Below are 22747 nucleotides of genomic sequence, written 5' to 3'. Positions count from 1 at the left end.
TATCGTGTTGGTGATGCCTCGCGTTGGACTTCATTAAAAGCCTTAAAAGTTTTAAAAAAATCTCGTGTTTCTGCCACGATTTACTAGTTATATTTAGTTACCTCAACGAGGGGTGTCACACAGAACCCAGCGCTAGAACAACAGCAACAGGCGATGCGCCTCTTCCAGAGGACACACAAGATGCAGCGCTTGTTCTGGGTTGGTTTATGCCTCTTAACTCTTTCTCGTTTTGACGTAGGTTTCTAATTAAGTTTCTAATCGACTATTAATCATATTATCGCTTATAATTCGACATATTTTCATATTTTTGTTTTTCTTTTATTTCTTTTTCCTTTCATTTCAAATAATTTTTTTTTTGAGCATATTTATGTTGTAAATTCAAGTGAATCCCTTCTAATTTATATTATGTAATTTATCGTATTTTCATATTTGTCCTGTATGATTTACTTCTTTGGCATATTCACATGTAATTAATCTAACTTCCAACTTCGACCCAATTGAGTGCTACATTGTTTGTTAACTAACATAGTCTAATCTCACATGCTAGGATTAATCCTTGGATGTTGCATCTCATGCATATAATTGACAACATCGAATATAAATAACTTCCCTAATCATTAGTAGAGGCCATTATCGAGGCGGGCGGGATTAGGTGTTCAAATAAAGAGCTTCCCAATACGTACCCTCACCCCTTATTCAAGATCTCTGTGAGCATCTGTGTTCATTGGCCTCACGAGAGTCATTCTAGACATATAATGATAAGGGTAACGAATTTCTTAGTGTTCATGTCACTACTTTGTCTCTTGACATGACATGAAGTATTCGAACGGTTCTAATTTTCCCTAAAAATTGGCGTCGACTCCACAAATGCAGACTTGTCAAACCTTTCACCGGTTTCATAGCCTTACAAATCATTAACGGCTCATGACGTGCTTTGACCTTGCGTCGGAGTTCCGTGGGAGAAGTGACGCCGCCTCGAAACCAACGCGCGGGTGGCTGTGTCCACAGTTTGGCGACTCCGCTGGGAATGATGCACTTAGACTAAATCTAGTGTTACCTAGAGTGAAACTTGAACAAGGTTAGAGAATAGTTTATATGAGACAGTTGTCAGTTTTCATAACTCGACCTTCTTAGGTCGTTTTAGGCAGCCTTCATTTCCTTAACCCAACCAATTCGACCAATCATTCCGTCTGGACGGTGCAAATTCCTATTTGTGCTGAAAGATGGATAGAGTTTGACGTCAACCATACCACGATGCTTACTCATGTTTGTATCAAGAGCGAATGAACTAGGAACCGACCCGACTCATGTTTGGTACAGACCTTTCCATTGACCAGGGTATGATAGCTTGGTATGTCAACCCACCCTTTATGCCTGATGAAAACTTTCATGGTAGTTGGCTTCGTCAAACTCGATAAAAGTGAATCCTTGAAAACTTGCCTGTTAGTCGACATAGGGTGGACTCTTTTAACCCCAGTGAAACCGCAGTCATGAAGCATTAACCTCATCCACCCAAAATCCTTATTTACATCCTTTTCTTTTTCATAACGAACGGGGAGATTATGAACAATGCAAGTAACAGGATCGACGTAACGAGAATGTGATTGTGGTTCCGGTATTAGGTACAGAGTATATTTTAGAGAGAGAATGAAAGAGTAAATTTTTGAAATTCAACTATAACATTATGACAACATATTATAGTCCAAATTGAAAAGTATAACGCATGCATTAAGTTTAATTAAAAGATTAAAAATGACAACGGTTGAGATAAAAACGTTCTACGCAAAGACAAGACAACGGTTCTGCCAAAACCGTTGTCCAAATATCCAACAACGAACAAAAAAAAAAAACCGTTCTTGTTTTATATTTTATAAGATTAATTAATAAGAATAATCCCAACTATGAGGGGTCTTCTCATAATAATCCTAACTTCAATTAATCTCATAATAAACCACACTATCAATACCCTCTTCTCATATCAGACTTGGTTGTTTTACGACTTGTTATTGTAGGTAAAAGCTAATGTGGCACGCATTTAAATTAAAAAATAATACAATAAATGATGATGATTATATACTGTACTAATAAAATGGATGGTAAAAAACCGATTAATTGAAACCATGATCAATTAAGTGGATCCAATTAATTAAAACCATTATTATTAATAAAAATGCGATTAGCTCAAAAACAATTCATCCCCACCACCTCCATCAAACATCGTCCCACCGCCATAAAAATCTATCGACACTGATATCGATGTCGCACCACCGCCACACTCCTACCACATCGCCTAACCACCCAAACTACTTGTCGGACCACTTTGCCACCACAACCCACTACAGTCAACCGACCCAAAAGTACACAATAAAACCCACCACTACTATGATCGCATCAAGCACCATTTCGTAAGTACTGATGATGACCAGCATTTGAGGTGTATAATGCCGAAGAACTCAATGCTCGAGACAAATTTAATTAATTATATCTCTCCTATTAGATCTGGGTTTTGAGATCAAAGAAAAATTATTTGCTTCTTGGTAAGAAGGTCGAAGAAGACGATTGGGCAGATGGAAGGAGGTGGTGATTATTCATTGGTCGGGGAAACGCAGTAGAGGCTGATGCCCTTTATGGTCGCCAAGGAATTCGTGATGATGTGTGATCTCCGTTACGGTTGAGGGGATTGTTGAGGGGGTGATAGTGGATGAAGGTGGTGGAGGCAGGAAACGCAATGTTTGTGTTTAGTAATTGAGGATTGGGGGTAACAAATATTCTACCGTCCTACCGGAGGACGGTACTCCTCACACACAAACACAATCCACCTAAGTGGAATATTATAATGGCTTGTGTTTGAGGACGACCGTCCTCCGGGAGGACGGTAGAATTACTCTGGGGGTAAACTGGTATTAGAAGATGAAGGGGACGAAGTTACTGTTAATATTTTTATATTGATTTTAGATTTTTTTTTTTTGGAAAAAATGTGACCTTATGACCAGGTAGCCAGTTACCTAGGTGTAGTATGAGAAGAAGAGATCAATTGTACGGTTGATTATGAGATTAAATGAAGTTGGGATTATTATGAGAAGACCTCTCATAGTTTGGATTATTCTTATTAATTAATCCAAAAAATAATCTGATGCCTGCCTCTGACGAATATTGAAATTTCCACAAGCAGATTGGGGATTTGGGATAATGTGGTACATGGAATTATGGAAGTACACTTGGCAAACATATTAGGTCGTGTCGTGTTCGCGTTCGTTTCAACTTTAAGTGTGTCATCACTACTTCAACCCTAGCCCAATGCATTTAATTTTTCTATAACCAGGGGCGAACCCACTCATATGAATGGTGTGGCTAATGCTACACCAAAATTAAAAAAAAATTGTGAAGAAAATTAAATTAACAAGTGATCAGCTCTCATGGCCACCCACCACACATATTTACCTATGGCTGCCACATTGCACGCATGTAAGTCCCTAAGCCCTAGACCCCCATGCTTCTTCTTATGGCAAATCTGATCCCAAGAGACCAGAGCAGGAGTTTCTTTGTTGTCAGTTCCATGCCACAGGTAATTCATACACACCCCTTCAATTTTCTTAATGACAGCCTTTGGGAGAATGAAAATTCTAGCCCAGTAGCTGTGAATGTTACTGAGTACAGCCTTGATCAGCACCATCCTACCACCATATGAAAGCTTTCTAGCCCCAAAGCCTCTAATTTTCTCAACAATCTTCTCGACCAGACATTCACAATCCATGATAGAGTCTCTTAGGGGTCACATTAACCCCCAGATACTTAAAAGAAACAGTCCCTCTTCTCATTCCAAAATGTTTCTCCAGGTGAACAATAACTGCCTCATCCACCCTATTACAGTAAAAATTTGATTTGCTCCTATTTATGATGAGACCAGAGGCTTTAGAGAAATGATTAAAAGCTCTCAACATCAAATCACTAGAGTCTCTGTCTCCTCTACAAAATAAAATGAGGTCATCAGCAAAACACAAGTGTGTTAGCTGAATTCTATTGCATAAGGGATGGAATTTAAACCTTTCATGTCTCTGAATCACTCCAGCCACTCTGCTGAAGTACTCTAAGCAAATAGTGAACAGAAGAGGAGAGAGGGGGGTCTCCATGTCTAAGCCCTCTCATGCCATGAAAGAACCCAAAATTTGCCCCATTCAGAGAGATTGTATAAGTAGGGGTCATGACACACTCCATAACAATCCTTATGAATCTCTCAGGGAACCCAAGACAAATTAGCATATCTCTAACAAACGACCACTCAACAGAATCATAGGCTTTTTGTAGGTCAAGCTTCATCATCAACCTAGGAGAACAACTCTTTCTTTTATAAAGCTTGATGAGATATTGGCAAATCAAAATGTTACCCACTATATCTCTCCCCTTGATAAAGGCACTTTGTGAAGGACTAATAATATCAGGCAGTACCTTCCCTAATCTTGAACAAATTACCTTAGATAAACATTTATAGACAGTGTTGCAACAGGCAATGGGTCTAAATTGCAGTACTGTCTCAGGCATTTCAACTTTTGGTATAAGGGTAATGATGGTGCTGTTTACCTGTTTTGGCTACTGTACCCATCAGGACCAGGAGCTTTGTCTCCTGGTATATCAAACTTAGCTTGTTTGACCTCCTCATTAGTAATGGGAGCAATCAGCAAACTACAGTGATCATCATTAACACATTTCCCAGAAGTCACAACTCTCATGTTTACTTCTCTCACCTGTTTAGACGTACCCAGCAGTGACTTATAATACTCTTCAAAGGCCTGCTGAATGCTCTCTGGAGTGGAACAAATATTGTTATTCATATCCTTCACCTGGAACACTCTATTTCTAGCTCTTCTCCTTTTGATACGAGCATGAAAATAAGAAGTATTTTCATCCCCCAATTTACTCCATTCACACTTGGCTTTCTGACTCAGGAACTGAGCTCTAACTTTCCTCAACTCAGTCACCTCATGAGCACAGGCCCTCTCATTCTGCATAATTTGGTCATTAAGAGGGTCCAAAGCCAAAGACTCCTGAAATTGTTTCAAGGCAAGCTCAGCAACAGAGGTCAACTTCTCAATGTCACTGAATTGTTCTCTATTTAACTTCTTCAAACCAGTTTTCAACCCCTTCAATTTAGACACCATCCTGAACATAGGAGTCCCCTGGACCACCTTATGCCAACCATCTGTCACTATATGTTTGTAATCAGGGGCCAGGGACCACATATTAAAGTATTTAAATGAAGTCCCCTTTCTCTGACTCACAGAATCAAACTGCACCACACAAGGGCAGTGATCAAAATACCCTCAGGCATAAAGTGCACATAACTCTCAGGGAAAGTATCAACCCAATCATCATTAACAAAGACTCTGTCAATTCTGCTATATACTCTGGTCTCATATTTAGGTTTTCATTTTTGTTGTCATATGAGAATGTGAGAAATGGTGCATTGACTATGTGAAATAATTTTCATCATAGTCCGCTACTTCAAAAATATCAACAATTCGCTATAGAAAATATTCATTTTGACTTAATATTTTTTTAAATAGTTTAGAAGTTTATAACGAAATATATTATAATTTTGATTTGGAAAAATTTTAATTGAAGAAAATGACGATTCGATTTTGATGTCGGTTTTACAGTTTAAGAGTTGATTATAAGATTCGAAATTCGAGCCAAGCTTGAGCTCAAACTTAAAATCGGCTCATTTATTATAAAAATATGACAAGTTGTCAGTTAATTATTGTATAATGCTATTTTTTTTTTTTGAAGGGAAGACCCAAAGGTCTTACTGCATTAATTTAAAATCAAAGATAACAACATTGTTTGCAATCGGAGGTAAAACATCCGACTACTCTAATCTACAAACTACTCTAGGCAAAAGATCGATGAACTAAAGAATGCGCTACGCTATTTTAATTAATAGCGTTATAATCTTGCTACACCATAGATAAATTTCTGGGTCCGCCCCTGCTTAACACATTTAACTCAACAAACTAATAAATAAGCTAAACTTTATAGCCCTATTGTCCCAAAAATGATGAATGAGAATCCTGATTTTTAAGTTGTTTGGTTGGATTATAGATTCGACCCAAATATACTATGACACTATTAAATAAATCAGTTATTTGTGTCAGGTTTGTGTCGAAAGAGCTCAACTCTAAACCGACCAATTTAAATTTCCTGTCAACTCAATTACTTAACTGGGTCACAATATCTCAACCATAACCCGTTAACTTTATGTCGGGTTCGTGTCGTATTTTGGAATCGTGTCATATCATCGCCAACTTTAAATAGAAGTGTTGAAAAACGAAACCTGACTTTGGACGCTTTAAGGGACCGGTCCATAAGCCTAAAGTGAAAAGGGTTATATTTGATCCATACTTTTGTAAAGAGGCCTGGATAAAGTCACGAATATTGGATTGCAGAGCCTCTGATTCTATCCATGCTCTTCCAAAGTATCTTTGATTAGCGGACAAAATCCCAATTGGTCGAAGAATATTTTGTAACTTGGAATATCTATCATCTTCTTTCTCACTCCTCTTATCGTATTTTTAAATTTTAGAAAACGAAAAGTATCACACGGACAAAGCCATGAAATAATAGTAATATATAATTAGGTTTGGTACTCGGCTACGCCCGAACTACATTTATTTACGATTTAAATTTTATTTTCTATGAAATATGATTCTTTAAATTTGGTAAACATATACATTTACAATTTATATATTGAAATTATGATGAGAGATAAAATTAATTAACATATTATGAGACACGTTCACCTCTCCCGTTATTAATATTATTACTTTCACTACATCCCCTGTTATTACTATTACGTTCACTACTTATTCGGTTACTGTTGTTTGTTTTACTACTCCTGCTATTTTTACGCTTAACCCGTTAGTTTTGTCAAACTCATATATTTAAATAAATTAACATTTTCTTAAAATCGAATTGTTAGTTAATTTTTCATACTCTCTTCGTTGTTCCTACTGTTACATTCATTACATGTGTTGTAACTACTATTACTTTCACTTCTCCCGCCGTCATTATTTTTTCTTTCACTACTCTCGCATTTATTATTGTTAATTTCACTACTCTCATTGCTATTATTGTTGCTTTTACTACTCATATGATGGTTACTATCATAGTATTTGATTATCTAGTTGTATATTTAAATAAATGTAATATATTAGATTAGAATATTATTTAGGAGCAATCATTATTATTTACTAAATAAATTACAAATCTAATGAATCGGGAAGTATTATATTTTTTGGAAATCTGAATTGATTTACTTACCTTTTAATAGTTTCCTAAATATAACATATATTTATATTATATTTATTTAAATGAAATAATTAACATCTTTATACTAATTAATACCATAAGTGGGATCCGTTTATTTTAAGGAAACTCGCCATATTCTAATATTCTCTAAATTTAGACTTTTAAACAAAACTATATAATATTTACATTGAAGTCTCTTGTTCAGGTTCATCGCACATCGCTAGCGATTAAAAACTTTATAGTATAATTAGTTTCTATAGATTTATTTAATTAAATAGAAGTCACTTGATTTCTGGAATTATTATATAGTATTGAAAACGTGTTTTTCAAAGCTTATAATGCACCCCTCGATAAATAAATTATTGCTTATGTAACGCGTTTTTTTTTCAAGGTTCATATGATGCTATTTTTCATGAAAAAAATGAATACGATTTGTTTCTTATAAAATGGACCTATAATAAATTAAGGTGTTAAAGTTGTAAAATGATCAGTAAAGATATGTGGTGTATTTGTTGTACTACGTAAAACTAGTATGGATCCAGTACATGTATTTATAAATCTTTTAATTTAAAATTTATTATTTATATATTTAAAATTAACTTATTATTAATTTTTCATATTTTAATATGAGAATAAAAATTTAAAATAGGAAACTAATAAAAATAATTGATTAAAGTCATGAAATTTTATTTTAATGAATTTTTTTTACCATAAAACTATTGATTTTAATTTATAATTTTTCTCAAATAATTTTATGAAATTTTTGTGTCATGAAATTAATAATATCGGTTGATAATTTTTTTATACGAATTAAGTACGTGGTAAAGTTTTTCGATACGAAACTAATAATATCAATTTATAGGTTTTTCATATACAAACTGTAATGCCCCGTAATTTAATAATAAATTATGAGAATATTTTATGTAATTTAAATAATTGATTAATCACATTTCTAATAATAAATACAAATAAGACGTTAATTAAATAATAAAGTAAGAAAGCGAGTCGAAAATTTAATTTAAAGCCAATTAAGCCTTGGGCCGTGTGAAATAGATATGGGCTGATTATATTTGGCTTAGTACGAGTGATAGTCCGGAATTGTTTCGGGATTTAATAATAATATTAATAAGGAAAATAAAAATAAGTAAAGGTGATAATAATTAGAATATTAATAATCCTAGTAATATTAGTGTATGGTTATAATAAAATTAGTAAAGGAAGTATGTGGTAATCCTATTTATGGAAAGACTAATATAATATTTAATAGTAATAATAATTAAATTTATAATAATAATAATAATAATTGTATAATTGTAATAAGGCAATGATTTCCTAATTGGTATCTTATACACCCTAAACAAAGACTATAAATACATAATAAATTTGAAAATAATTCATAAAAGAAGAAGGAAGAGATCTAAAAGAAAGAAGAAAAGAATTAAGGAAGAGAAAAGCAAAGGAATTAACTTTTATTATCGCCTGAAGATAATACTTTAAACCGTCTCATGTATAGACTTTGCCTTGTTATAACTCGTAAACTAGACCACCGTTTGACGAACTAAGACCGTGACCATGACCGTGGACTAGCAGAGTGTGACCGGACCCACCCTTGACCACCGTTGACCGGCGGGAAGGGGGCTACTATTAGGGTTTTTCGTTGGTGGTTGGGTGTGTTTGTGTCGTGGGTTATACCGGTTTTTGACCCTTGTTTCGAGTGACCATGACCTGAAAGAGACTAGGGTTGGCATCTAGGTGATGGTTCGACCCTCTTGGGTGGTTTTGGGTGGTCAAGTGTGGCGCTTGGTGCGATAGTTGACGGAGTTTTGCGAAAACAGGGGAAAAGAAGGAAGGTTAGTGTTGTGGATGTCGGGTGAGTTAAGGGGTGACCGTGGGGGATGGTGTGACCATTGGGTCCACCGTGGGTCAGAGGAGGACCACGGTGGTGGCCAATGGTGGAAGGGGTGGTTGTTTATGGTGGGTGTGCGGATAGTGGCGTGTGTTGTTGTTAGTAGTGTCGTGTGTGTGAGGAGGTTAGGGCGAATGGGTGAGACCATGAGTGGTGGTTGGAGTCAGTGGCAGGGGTATGGAGGTTATGAGGTTGGAGGGAACTCACGGTGGAAGTGTATGGTGGAAGTGATGGTGGCCAGTGTTGTTGTTATGGTTATGAGGAGTTGTTGTCGGTTGTTATTATGGTTTGGCCGTGGTTGTGAATTGGTGTTTGGTGATGGCAGTGGGTGTTGAGAAAGGCTGGGACCACCGTGTGCAGGTGGTAGGCTGCCGTGGGGTGTGGCTGGTGTTGGGTGAGTGAGTACGGGCTGTCGTGGTGTATAGGAATGGGTATTGGGTAGTTACAATTTATACGTTGACATATATTATTATATTGTGGGTATGAGACACGGGTTTATTTGGGGACGCGTGTTTAATTATTTAGCGGGTTTTACACAATAATTTACACGAGAAAATAATTAATGTAAATAAGTTATAATGGATTAAATTATAATAATGTATTGAATAATTAATAATTAAATTATAATATTTATGTTAGGTGACGGTTTGTGAATAATTTATAATCGGGTTCGTCTGCTTTAATTATTATTGGATCGCTTGAGCTGCTTAATTGGATATTGCTTGTAAGGTAGGATAACTATTCAACTGGCTGTTATTGTTGTATCTCACACGAGTATTGTGGCTGGAAGTATTCTTGTTATATCATTGTGGTTGAGTATTGTGGATTATATGCGGCTGATTATTATTATTTATCGTTGCATTCATATAAGCATGACATTTACATTAATTATCAGATTTATTCTGGCAGACATTACTTATAGTAATGTATAGTGGTTATTAGATTTATTCTGGCAGACGATTATAATCGTGAATTCTCGAGGCAGGCCCCAGGCTGGTTCTGCAGACCGTCTGGTGTATATTTATCTACTGTGTGTTGAGTTAGACATTACTTTATAGCAATGTAGTGTGTTTTCTCACCTTCGGGTTGAGGCTGCCCCAGCCAGGGATTGGCGGGATGAATAGTGTTGCGAGTGATGAACTCGACTGAATGGATCTATTGAGTCATATCATGCATATTCATATTGTTATCTACTGTTGTTAGTTATTCCTACTCAACCTCGTGGTTGACAGTGTATTCATGAACACCTGTGATGAACCATAATGGGGAGCAGATTTGACAGGTACTAAAGATTAGCTGACTTGGGAGCATTGGGACGTGAGCTTGACTTGGACCATAGTTGCTGTCTATATCACTTAGATTAGTAATCACTTTATTTATTCCGCTTCGAGTTGTATCAAGTTTTATATTATGTCTAGATTGAATAAGTTGTAATAATATGTAATTGCTAAGTTTTAGTTAAAGTACTTTGGTATTGTTGTACTTTGCTATTCACTACCTCGGGAAACCGAGATGGTAACAGTCCTATTTAGTTGGGAATGTCTAGCTAAAGGCTCTTGATTAAATGGGGGTGTTACACAAACTTTTAGATTTATACCAGTTTTATTTTTTGATTAAAGATTATAATTTAGTTTACAAAAAATTATATCTTATTTAAAAGATAATAATTTAATAAAAACAAAAGTATTGTTTCCTTATTTAACCAAATACCTTCTGAAGAGAAGAACTATTAAAATTTTTTATTCTCTTAGTAGTAAGCGGGATTCCAGTTTCTAATCATTGATTAGTGAAAGCTTAATTTCACATACCTTAAATGTTTCACTTAAAAAGCAAATGGGGTTGCCTTGAATTAGCAACGACATTCTCTCTAAAAAATAGAACAAAACAACCCTGATTTTTTGAGCCGCCCCCGCTCCTTACCACACACTTCCTCTTCTTCTCCCCATACCCTACCGTGCGGAGATAGGGTCATCCTCTTAACTATCTCAGGCGATGGCTCACGTCTCCTTTGTATTTTCGGTCCTCGTGGCTTGATTTCATTCCTCTTTTCTGGCGACGGATCATATCCCGTCACGATCGTCCAGCGGTTAGCTTTGGTGTTTCTTTTCGTTTCGTTGGTCTGAGGTCATTCCCTTCCTCCGGTTCCTCTGTTCTGTCATCGAAAGCCTCGCCTTCAACCCAGGGGTGTTTCCCTTCTCCCTCGCCCCATTTCCCCACCTCTGGTATGTTCCCGTTTCCTTGAGTTCGACGGTCTTGTCGATGAGTATAGCTCATCTTGGTGTCCCTGCTTTTGTTTGTGGTGGTGGTGGTGGTTTTGGGACGTTTTTGGTGTTTCCCTTTCCCTTTGCCCCCTTCCCCCACCGTTTTGGTCCTAATCCCTCTAGTTGTCTTGTGTCAGTATGGGTCGTCCTCTTGGTTTGTTTTGTTGCAGGTAAGCCGATGGTCCTTGGGGGGGGGGGGGGGGGGTTTCATTTTGGAATTTGGAGTCTCGGGGTGTCTTTTCGGGTTTTGGTGTTTGTTGGGTCTATCTTGCCGTTCGTGGTTGGCTTGTCGAGTCCGTCTTGTTCTCTAGTTGGGATGAGGTCATGGTTGCTGAGGTTTTGTTTGGTATGCTTGAGACGTGGTGGGTAGGGTGGATTTGGGGTTTTTGGCAGTGTCGTTGGTTGGGTCGGATGCATCTCTAACTAATGTTTATTTCCTGCTTATCGGGTTTTTTGTTTTTTCAAATAATAAGCTCCTATTGATTTGGGGTGTCATGTCCCCTTATCCATGGGTTAAGTAGGACGACTGGTATATTGCATGCGGTCTGTGTTGCGCCTAGATCTCTGCGGTATCCAGGGATGGTTTTGGTAAGGGGGATCTTCAAGTGGTTTTCTCCTTTGTTACCTATCTTTTTACTCGCTTCTCTTGGCTACAAGGTCCTGGTCAGCAGGGGATGTGTTCCAAAGTGTAGGAGTTTACTCTCCTCTGGAGACAGATTTTTGTGGTTTGATTTCCGCCTTTTCTTTTTACGTCCTTGGAGCGTAAGTGCACTTTTTTATCTCTCATTAGGTCAAGGGGCTCGTTGGTTTCCAAATGACGTATGTTACAGCGAAGGAGATGAATCTCCGAGACGCTATGTTGGGTCTTGTTACAGGTATTTCTCTGAAACTGTTTCGATCAAGACGAGTAAAGATGAGTTTATGGGGGCTCATTGGTTTCCAGAGAAAGTTTATCAGAGCCATTGAGATGAATCTCCAAGACGCTTTCTTGGGTCTTGTTGCTGGTATTTCACCGAAACTTTATCAATTAAGACAAGTAAAGATGGGTGTCTTCCCTAGGTCAGCGCTGCTACTCCATTAATGATTTTTATGGATGTTGAGTTTGAAGTCCGTGACAGGACAGTCGTATACCTATCAAAAATAACCAACTGGCTCTAACTAATATAGCTAGGGAAGTCGGGTCGATCTCCACAGGGAGATGGGAAAATGTCAGCTTTAACTAAGTTCGTCATGGTAACCAATTTGGGGGGTTTTAATTTGGTTGTTCTAAACTAAAGAGGTTGAGAAAGAGAAGAAGGCAAGAGAACAAAGATTAAGCAAATAAGGAAGAAGCAGCTAAGACAGTCGGTTCACCATGATCATTCAGTCAAGCAATCTAGGTCTCAGATCAATGCAAATATGGTCTATGGGGCAGTGAATATCTCCTTCCGGTCTCAATTCGCCCTAAAGCACAAATAGTTTAGCTTTCGCCCTCACTACGGTGCCCTAATGTTCGCTACGAGTCTCACCCTTTCCAACCTTCCGGTCCAGGTCATGGTTTACTACGATAAAATGCCTAATTGCGTCGACTCAATTAGACAGATACAGTTGATAGTAGCGATTAACGACAAAGACTACACAAGCATAAAACCTAATGTGGTGATTACTATTCCTTCATAATCATGGATTCCCTAGTCTTAGCAAGAGGGAATTAGCTACACATCATTATCGAATTAACAACAATAATATACAGATAATAGGAATTGAACATGATAATAATAAACAAGAAGAATTCAAATAAGCAATCGCAGAGATAAGAATAGAGAAAGAAGTATTAGCAATAAGATCAATAAAGAGTAAGAATTAAGAATTAAAAGGGAAAATAGTACCGATTACAAGTTCCGAATCCGAGCAATAGAATAGAAAAGAGTAGTGGAAAAAGAAGCAGTAAGTAAAGATGAAGTGAGGAAGAGTTACGCAGTCTACTCTTTAAAGTAGCACACGAAATCTCCCCCTAAACCTAATCCAAAAGCCTAATTACAAAAGCCCATATGAAAATAGGCGGAAAAACATAATTACAGCGTAAAACCACTCGATCGAGTGGAATAAAACCGCTTGATCGAGTAACTAAGCAACAATCCCTTCGATCGAGTGGAAATAAACCACTCGATCGAGTAACTCTTTATAATATCTTCTCGATCGAGTAATATTTATGCTCGATCGTGTGATCTTCATGATATAAAGCATTCCATCGACTAGAAAGGTGGTCGATCGAGCTATTTTGGCACGTTAGGCACTATGACACCTTCCGAAATCAGCTCACGCGTCTTCAAAGTGATAGATTCTAAGCTCCGATTCCTTGTTCTCCATAAATGTATGCAAATGGGACGAGTTTGGGCTCGATTTATCTTCTTTTAGGTTTGAACCTGCAATTTACACAAGACAAACCAAAGTAGACTATTCGGGGGTATTTGTAGCTAAATGCCACGTAAAATAGTACAGAAGTGCGTGTAAAAATGGGGTAAAAACCCTATATAAAATACACGCATCAAATCTTCCCAAACAAAACCTTTGCTTGTCCCTGAGCAAACTATGAATGCAACTAAGAATAAACAGTGGAACGGGACCAACGCATTAGCTACAAATCATCCGCCAAAACCAGTTTAATGCAACAACTAACAAAGTGGCAAATGATAAGTGCAAACGTATTAAATCAATGTCTCAAACTTTACTGAACCATCGACCTTGCAAGACTCATAGATATCGGACTCTCACGGGTCACTCATCACTCAAATTTAGGCACATGGTGAGTATATAAGTGAAAGATAGAAAGAAGTAAAGACACTCACCTAACTCGACCTATAAGAACATGCATGCAGTTAACATGAATAAAGTCTCTACAACCGCACATATGCATTCCAACCAAACTAATGACCAAAACACATGCCGAGGACTTACATTTGGGTAAGTGAGGTAACGGGTAAGAAGGGGCTAAGATGAATTTGGAAATGTGGAGTTAATAGCCAAACTAGCAACACGGATCCAAATTATGAAACTGCATCCCAACTTCGTACTTTAAATAACAATACAGAACGGTGCAAATTCGATGCACTCAACTCACAAAACACCATAAACTTGTCGACTCCCCATAAAATATAAATAAGACATGGGAGTGAAAATCATCTATACAATTTTTCATTTTTCGCATATGATTTTTCTTTCTTACTTTTCATTTTTGTTTTTCACAACATTTTCTTTCTTTTCATTCCCTTCGATTCTTCCACCAACTTCTGAAATCAGATATATAACCAAACTGCAGTAAAGCATTCCAAACAGCTACTCATCACTAGCTTGGCTAGGGTAGGCAAAATTATAAAATGTAGCTAATAGGACAAAAAGGCAATTTGGCTATGTGAGGCTCATAGGTAGAATGAAATAAAGGGAACTGCCTCTCCTAACATGTGTCACCATCCACAGACCGAATGCATACAAGTATTAAGAAAACTAGACTCATGCTTATGCAAATTGATGTTACATGCCTTACAGAGAGTACTACTCACATCCTAAATGAAACCGGTCATGAATGTCACCAGTTTATAAAGCTCTAACCTCAGAATGCATAGTAGCTTGCCAATATATGAGTCAAGTCTATTCGTTCAGATAAGAGAGAAACAAAAACTCATAGATTATGCACATTATTATGCCGACTAAATGTCAAGAATATGCAAGGCAGAGGTAAAGATTCAATGTAGCGTTAAAGTTCAAACGTTCCGACTCAAATTAAACGTGAAATTTTTTGAAAATTTTAATTTTATGTGATTTTTTAATTTAAAAACGACAATGCATGCAAAAATAAATAAACGTGCTAGCAGGAATGCAAGAAAACATGCAGACACAGATATGGATGCATACCTCCCCAAACCAAACCGTACAATGCCCTCATTGTACCAAAAATAGGGAAAGAAATGCAAACTAAGGAGAAAAGGATAACTGGAGTCGGTATACTTACAACACGTCATGAAGAGGGACCTCCTCAAACCGACCATGAACATGGGAGGTCATAGGTAGTCACACAGCATCTCAACAGACGAAAACTAGCAGATGAAAGACGGAATGGCTCGATCGAGTAAAATAGGACAACTCGATCGAGTGATTTGGTGTAAAAAATGCTCGATCGAGTAAATATATCACTCGATCGAGTGATTTTGAATCTGCTGCTTGTCGATCGAGTATAATTGTTACTCGATCGAGTGATTATCAAAGCAAATGTGCTCAATCGAGTAGAAAAACTGCTACTCGATCGAGTTGCTGCACCTGCAAAACACGTATAAGAAGCATAGGAAATGCAAAGAAAGCATAGTTTGGCGTCTAAAGTTAAAAAAAACAGCTACATGAAAGCAAAAAAGGTTCAACAAAAATACACCAAAACAGTCCGGGTTGCCTCCCGGAAAGCGCAAGTTTAAGAGGTCCCGCATGACCTTTCTGGCATCAATTGACTGGCGCGTCAAGCTCGTCGAAGTACAAGACTTCAACGCGATTATCTGCTTCATTTGCTTCGTGATAATGCTTCACATATTGCCCATTCACCTTGAACTGGTTTCCTTCGGGCCCTTCTAGCTCAATGGATCCAAATTTAGTAACAGCTGTCACCGTATAAGAACCACTCCACCTGGACTTCAGCTTGCCAGGAAATAATCGCAGTCGGGCATTAAACAGCAACACCTTCTGCCTGACATGAAATTCCCGAGGTAGAATTCTTTTGTCATGCCATCTCTTCGTCTTTTCCTTGTAAATGCGCGAGCTATCATAGGCATTAAACCTAAACTCTTCCAATTCATCTAGCTGCAAAAGACGATTCTGACCACACAACTTAGGATCAAAGTTAAGCCACGAATTGCCCACCAAGCCTTACATTCCAATTCAACAGGTAAATGACATGATTTCCCATAAACTAACCGATAAGGTGATGCACCGATCGGTGTCTTAAAGGCAGTTCTGTAGGCCCATAATGTGTCTTCCAATTTAAGACTCTAGTTTTTCCGTGATTTAAAAACTACCTTAGACAAGATCTCTTTAATCTCGCGATTAGAGACCTCAACCTGACCACTGGTTTGGGGATGATACCCCAAACCACGCCGGTGTTGAACACCAACCTTAAACAGAATGGAAGTTAGTTTCTTTTCTTTAAAGTGCATTCCCCCATCGCTAATGACGACCCTAAGGACACCAAATCGGGGAAATATGACCTTTTTGAACATCATAATCACGGTCTTGGCATCTGTGGACAGCGGGGGGGCCCACGGGGGCGCTTGGGAGAGAGGAGAACAAGCGTTTGCATTTTTTTTGGAGTCGCCACCAATTTTTATGGGAAATTGGAACCGTTCGAATACCTCGTGCCATGTCAAGACACAAAGTAGAGACATGAGCACTAAGCAATTGTTACCCTTAGCATTCTATGTCTAGAATGACTCTCGTGGATGCCAATGAACACGGATGTTCACAGAGATCTAGAGTAAGGGGTGAGGGTACGTAATAGGAAGCTCTTTTGATCGAACACCTAATCCCGCCCGCCTCGATAGCGGCCTCTACTAATGATTAGAGAAGTTAGTCGTACTTGATATATCGTCGATTATATGCATGCAATGCAACATCCAAGTTTTAATCCTAGCATGTGAGAATTAGGCTAAGTCGGTTGACACGTAATTTAGCACACAATTGGGTCGAAGTTGGATTTAATGCTCAATTACATGTGAGAGCATACAAATGATAAGGGAAATACAATAATTATAAATTACAATAATGAAAAATTACAATAATTACAAGGGATCATTGATTTATGTCGAAAATACCTCTAAAACGGATAATTTGAGAAAACGAATAAAAGAATAAGAATTAACGAATCAAACAGAAGGTGATAATACGGTTAATAGTTAATTATACGTGTTCCGGGTGTAATTTCGGAGCAGGATTAGGACCACGTGAGCTTGTAGAATGATGTCGTTGCTTGTCTCTTCCTTTCACTCTTTCCGACGCTCAAGTCAGTAAACTTAAAGAGATAAGTTGTATGTTAACTTGGCAAAGTATATTGTAGAGAGATAAGGGAGTTTATACCAGATTATTGGATTGTGAGATGAGTTTCTCAATGACTGGCCAAGTGGCCAAGTGGTCGTAGCAGGTGGAAAGACTGTCTTACCCTCGGCCGAGGGACCCATGACAGGCCGGAAGGCCTGGTTGACTCCATGCCGAGGGGATTGGATGTGAGTACACGGATATGTCTCTCGGCCGGCTAGTTGCCGAGCCGAGACCCAAGTGACAGGCCGACAGGCTTCGTCGGTTAGGTTGTTTTTCCTTTGACTTGTTGTCTTTTGGCTTTGACCTTGGTCAATATGTTGACTCGGTCAGCGGGTGCAGAATATGCCCCATCAATACGTAAGCTAAATAACTAAGTCAAGGCAAAAACGGAGTTCAGAGACAAAATTCAACCGAACGGTAGCGCGCTGAGTGCGTCCTTTGGAATAGGCGCGACGATTCTTTGCGTCTATTCTGACCCGAATACGGATGTGAAGCCGGAATTGCGTGTTGTTAATACTCGTCGGAAAATTTAATGATTGATTAAATTATTTACTCGGATGGAAGTGGTTAATAGGTTATTTACATGTGATTAATGGTCATGAAAATAATAAAACATGGATGAGACGGAATATTACTAATTATTTACATGAATGAACGATTAATTAGTGACATTTGTGAATGAAATAAACTAAACATGATGAATTAACGACAAATTATGACTGATATGCGAACATGTGAATAAACAGATGAAAATATATCAAAGGTCGAACTCCAGAAACTCAATATGAACAAATCGAATTTCTACAACCCGGATTGAATTTAATGACGAAAACCCGCAAATATTGATTACTTGGGATTTAAGTCGAATTTATGATGAATTATGTACTAATGGATGATAAACAATATACATGTGAAATTATTGTGCTATGATATCAGAGAATTAAAGAACAAATGAAACAAAACAAATACTTGACGAATTACAGAGGACGAAGGAAGAAGAAAGGAAGCGAGAATGCAGCGGCCTCATGAAGAGGCGCGGCGGAATCGCTCCTTCAAGAGGCGCGAGCGATTCTTTGCGTCCTTTCTCAACGGTTTATCTTCTGAAAATCCGTAAAAAGGGATTTTAAAGCACGGTTTTAGAAATCGGTTTTAATGATATTTTCGACATAAACCTTACAATAATGATACAAAAAGGTAAATAACAATATTAAAAGAGAGATTATACACCCTCAGACTTACATGTTTGACGAAACGAGAAGGACTAAGTTATCGATTAGTGATGCTCGACTCGAACTATAACGCAAATATGAAAGTGCCCTCGTAAGAGGAAACTGATTAGATTAATTAAGTTGATTGATTGTGGAGTTGGTCAAATTGGTCGGTCATGCAAACGAGGCTGGTAATCAGAAGGATCCGAGCTTACGTGGTCGAATGTTCAAGCACGTAGACGCCAAAAAGTAAGAACAAAGGTCTAGAATGCAAAGGGAGAAGAGAAGGGCGGACACTCGCGTGAGAAATATGAGGAGCGAAGGCTCCTATTTATACTAATCACGTGAAGGAATAGGGTTTTCGGAGAGACTTTGGAAGTGAATCTCGGAAAGATATGAAAAAGATACGAAAATTACGCAGAAAAGGACCTGGGAAGAGGCGCAGCAGCCACTGCGTCTCTTGGAAGAGGCGCAGCATCTGCTGCGTCTGTTCCCAAGTGGTTTCCTCCTGCGAAAGAAAGATTTCCGTGTTTAAATTATGGAATAAAGGATTAATTTGGTTTTCCTTAATATTTTGTGTGAATATTACGGGAAATTATTTACCAAAGAATAAAGATTATGAAATATGGAATAGAAATATCCGGAACATTCCAGAACATTCTGACTCGGGATTTAACGGCTATCAGAAAAGGAAGACGGTTTTAGGCCCGGACTCCAAATGTACTCTAATTACTGTCAAAACGACCGTATCGGCACGTAGATGACAACTAAGAGGTAGACATTAATATTTGAGCGATCACTTAACGATAAACTTACGAACTGTCACAAATCGTTCCGCGTAGCAAACATGCGGCCCAATCATCACCGGGTGGTTTGCGGGAGGTGCAGAAATGAGGTATCTACAGAGCCCCCACTTTGACTGAGGCTTGGACATGGCGAAAGTCAAAGTATAGCCATCAGGTCAATCGAAGATTACAACCTGACGACTATGGCGACGCGAGGCGACTCAAGGGGCTTGAGCCAAGGACCTGTCGTCGGGAACATTTTAGAGTCTGTCGACTATCGGGGAGGGTCGTTTAAAGTCCATTAGACTACGTAAGGAGGCCCCCCAGCCATAAGAAGAAATCATACCTGAGATTCTTTGGAACTCCAGGGAAAACAAAATGCGATATCGGGATTAAACAGCAGGACACAGTCGGGAACTGCTGGGAGAAATCTGCTTGCGTTCAGCTTCAAAGAAACTTCGGAAGAATTGGGGTTGATGTTGATCTCCATGTCTCAAGAGGGAAAGTCCATCCGCTTACTCTCGTTGGGGAACATAATCGGGAATTAATCTCCAGGTCTTGAGAGGGAAAGTCTATCCGCTTACTCTCGTTGGGGAAATACAATGAAGGCGTGTCGAAACACCTGTGAAGGAATAAATGCTCGTTATGACAAGCGAAGTCTTGGAAGCAACGAATAACATGTAATAGTCTGCTGTTGGCTTAGAAACGCGGGCCGGAACGAAAGATAATCGTCAAACGGACCAAAAAAGATAAAATAGCATCGGGGAAGAGGCGCACCAAAGATGGGCCCACAAATAACGAACTCATAACGAATTTTTTAAAACTCGTAAGGAGGGAACACCAGGAAGAGGCACAGCAAGAGCTGCGTCTCTTGGAAGAGGCGCAGCGCCTGCTGCGTCTGTTCCCAAAGATGTGTCTTCTGCGTAAAAACGCGATAAACAGAGGGATTATTCCATTTGTTCGAAACACAAATCACACAATACTCTCTCAAATCCTAACCATTTCCGCCAAGGTTTGATCCAAAAGCTTGCATTAATCATGACTAATCGAGGTATGTGTCTTATTTTTGCATTAATCTTCTATATTTGCTCAATTTGGATCGAAAAAATTAGGGTTTATGACCCAATTTGATCGAAAATTTGGGGCTTTTCCCCCAAATGGATTTGCCTTGTGAAATTGGTATTAGAAACGGATAATTGGTAATATAACGAACATAACCATGTATTTGTCTCGAATTTTCGTTGAGTTTTGAGCATTTGAGTGAATTTGAGACGGTTTCACAGCTAAACCGTAAATTGCTTCGAAAATAGCCTTAGGATTGCCCATTGGCGATGAAACTTGATATTTGGGATCCTTGGATGAGGGGTAAACTTCCTATAATCTCGGAATTTTGGTTTGCGATAGCTTTTTCAGGACACGTTTCTAGGGCATAATCGCCGTTATAACGAAATGCTGCCGAAATTCCAACTTGAACCCGGAACTAGGCTTCAACTTAGGCTGGACTGAACCCTAATTACCACATGAGTGATCGGGTTTGTAAGATTATGGCCAAAGATGGCGAGAAAGAGCGATTTCAGGGCTTCCGAAGGCTCGAAAATCCCTTAACTAAGGCTTGTCGTCACGTGACGCGGCCTAAAATACTTTAATGTTGCAGGTGATGAGGCTTCTACTTCTGGGAGAGCTCCCATGGAGATAGACACTCCCGTGGTCGAGGAGGCTTTAGAGCAAGCTTTCACCGCCGCGGTGATGGCTGCTGGGGACGAGATCCATGAGGAGGAGGCTGTTGAGGAGGAGGAGGCCCCGAGACGGGCCAACGTTGGACGAGGAGGTCGTCAGCTGAGAGGAGCTCCTGCGTGGGCTGAGACTTGGGAGAGCAGGCACCTGCTTTGGGCTGCAGAGGGTCACCTGTCCTACAGGACGGTGAAGAGTTTGGTAAATAGGAATTCACTACTCATCACCTTCTTCTTTCTTTTATTTGTTCATATCTCTTCCAATTTTATTTCAAAAACTAAAGATAGCTTTGTTTCAAATCACAATAGGAGGCCGGGAACATCAGGTCGTTCTCGGGTTACATGACAGCGATGGAGTGCTACGAGCGGCTGTCGGCAGAGGAGCGCGCCATTATCGAGCGCGGAGCGTTCGGTGCATTGGTGCAGGCCTGGAGGGGTATCGCGAAGAGGAAGCTGCTGGCTAACCTTAGCCTGGTCCGCGCTTTCTTGGACCGATTCTGGGATACGACTTCCACTTTTCACATGCCTTTCGGTGAGGTGGGAGTCACTCTGGAGGACTACGGCATGATTTCTGGTCTGCCGTGCGGATCTGAGGATGTGGAGTGGCCGAAGACTGCCATGAGGGTGGACTCGGCCGAGGCTAGGAGGTTGATCGGCTGGAACCTGTCGCCGAAGGCTGTCACAGTGCCGGGTTTGGTGCCAAGCTCCTACGTTCGAGACTACTTTGCGGGAAAGATCCCGGCGCTGGTGATAATTGACGGGATGGAGACGGCTCCTCCTCCTGTCTTCTTGAGCGGAGGGCTCGCTTACGCTCTGGTGGTTTCGTCTTCGATTTACCTCGGAGACAAGGGAGAGAGGGCGTCGACGAAGCTTCTTCCCTTCCTTTCGACCCGAGCTCCCTAGGTCGTTGGGGCCGGTCATCTTGGTTTTGCGGTCCTCATCCGCTTCATGAGGGCCATGGTTCGTCCGGAGTTGATGGAGAAGGGGACTTCTCCTGGCGCTGTCGGACCTGGACTACTGTTGGAGGTATGAACCTTCATTTTAGACTAAAATCAATTCCTTTCCTTATCAAATCACGAAAGATCGTTATTGACTATTTGCTTCGCAGGCGTGGGTGTACTCCTACTTTCCGGGCCTCGCGCCCAAGAGGACGGAGCCGCTGGAGAAGGCCTATCCCGTGGTGAGGGATTGGGTGATGTGCAGGACGAAAAGCAAGCGTTCTTCTCACGGTGTCTACCGGCGGGACGTGAACGCTCTTCAGCTGGACAGCGTAAGCATCTCACTTATATTCATTTGCTTCTTCATTGCTTTTTAAAACGACCATAAGAATGATCCTTTGTTTGTCTTGCCCCAGTGGGTGCCCAGACCTTCGGCGGGGTACGCCGACGCGCCTCCTTTTGTGGCTAAGTCCTTCGACCTAGAAGCTCGAGCCGGCTGCTGTTGAGGACGTCGATGGGTCCTGTGTGGTACTTGGGCGAGCGTTTGGCTTGTCAGTGCTCTCGGG

This window comes from Silene latifolia, chromosome 7, assembly GCF_048544455.1.
Source record: "Silene latifolia isolate original U9 population chromosome 7, ASM4854445v1, whole genome shotgun sequence".
Classification (NCBI taxonomy): domain Eukaryota; kingdom Viridiplantae; phylum Streptophyta; class Magnoliopsida; order Caryophyllales; family Caryophyllaceae; genus Silene; species Silene latifolia.
The sequence above is the reverse complement of the archived record's forward strand: the minus strand, read 5'-3'. Positions refer to the sequence as shown.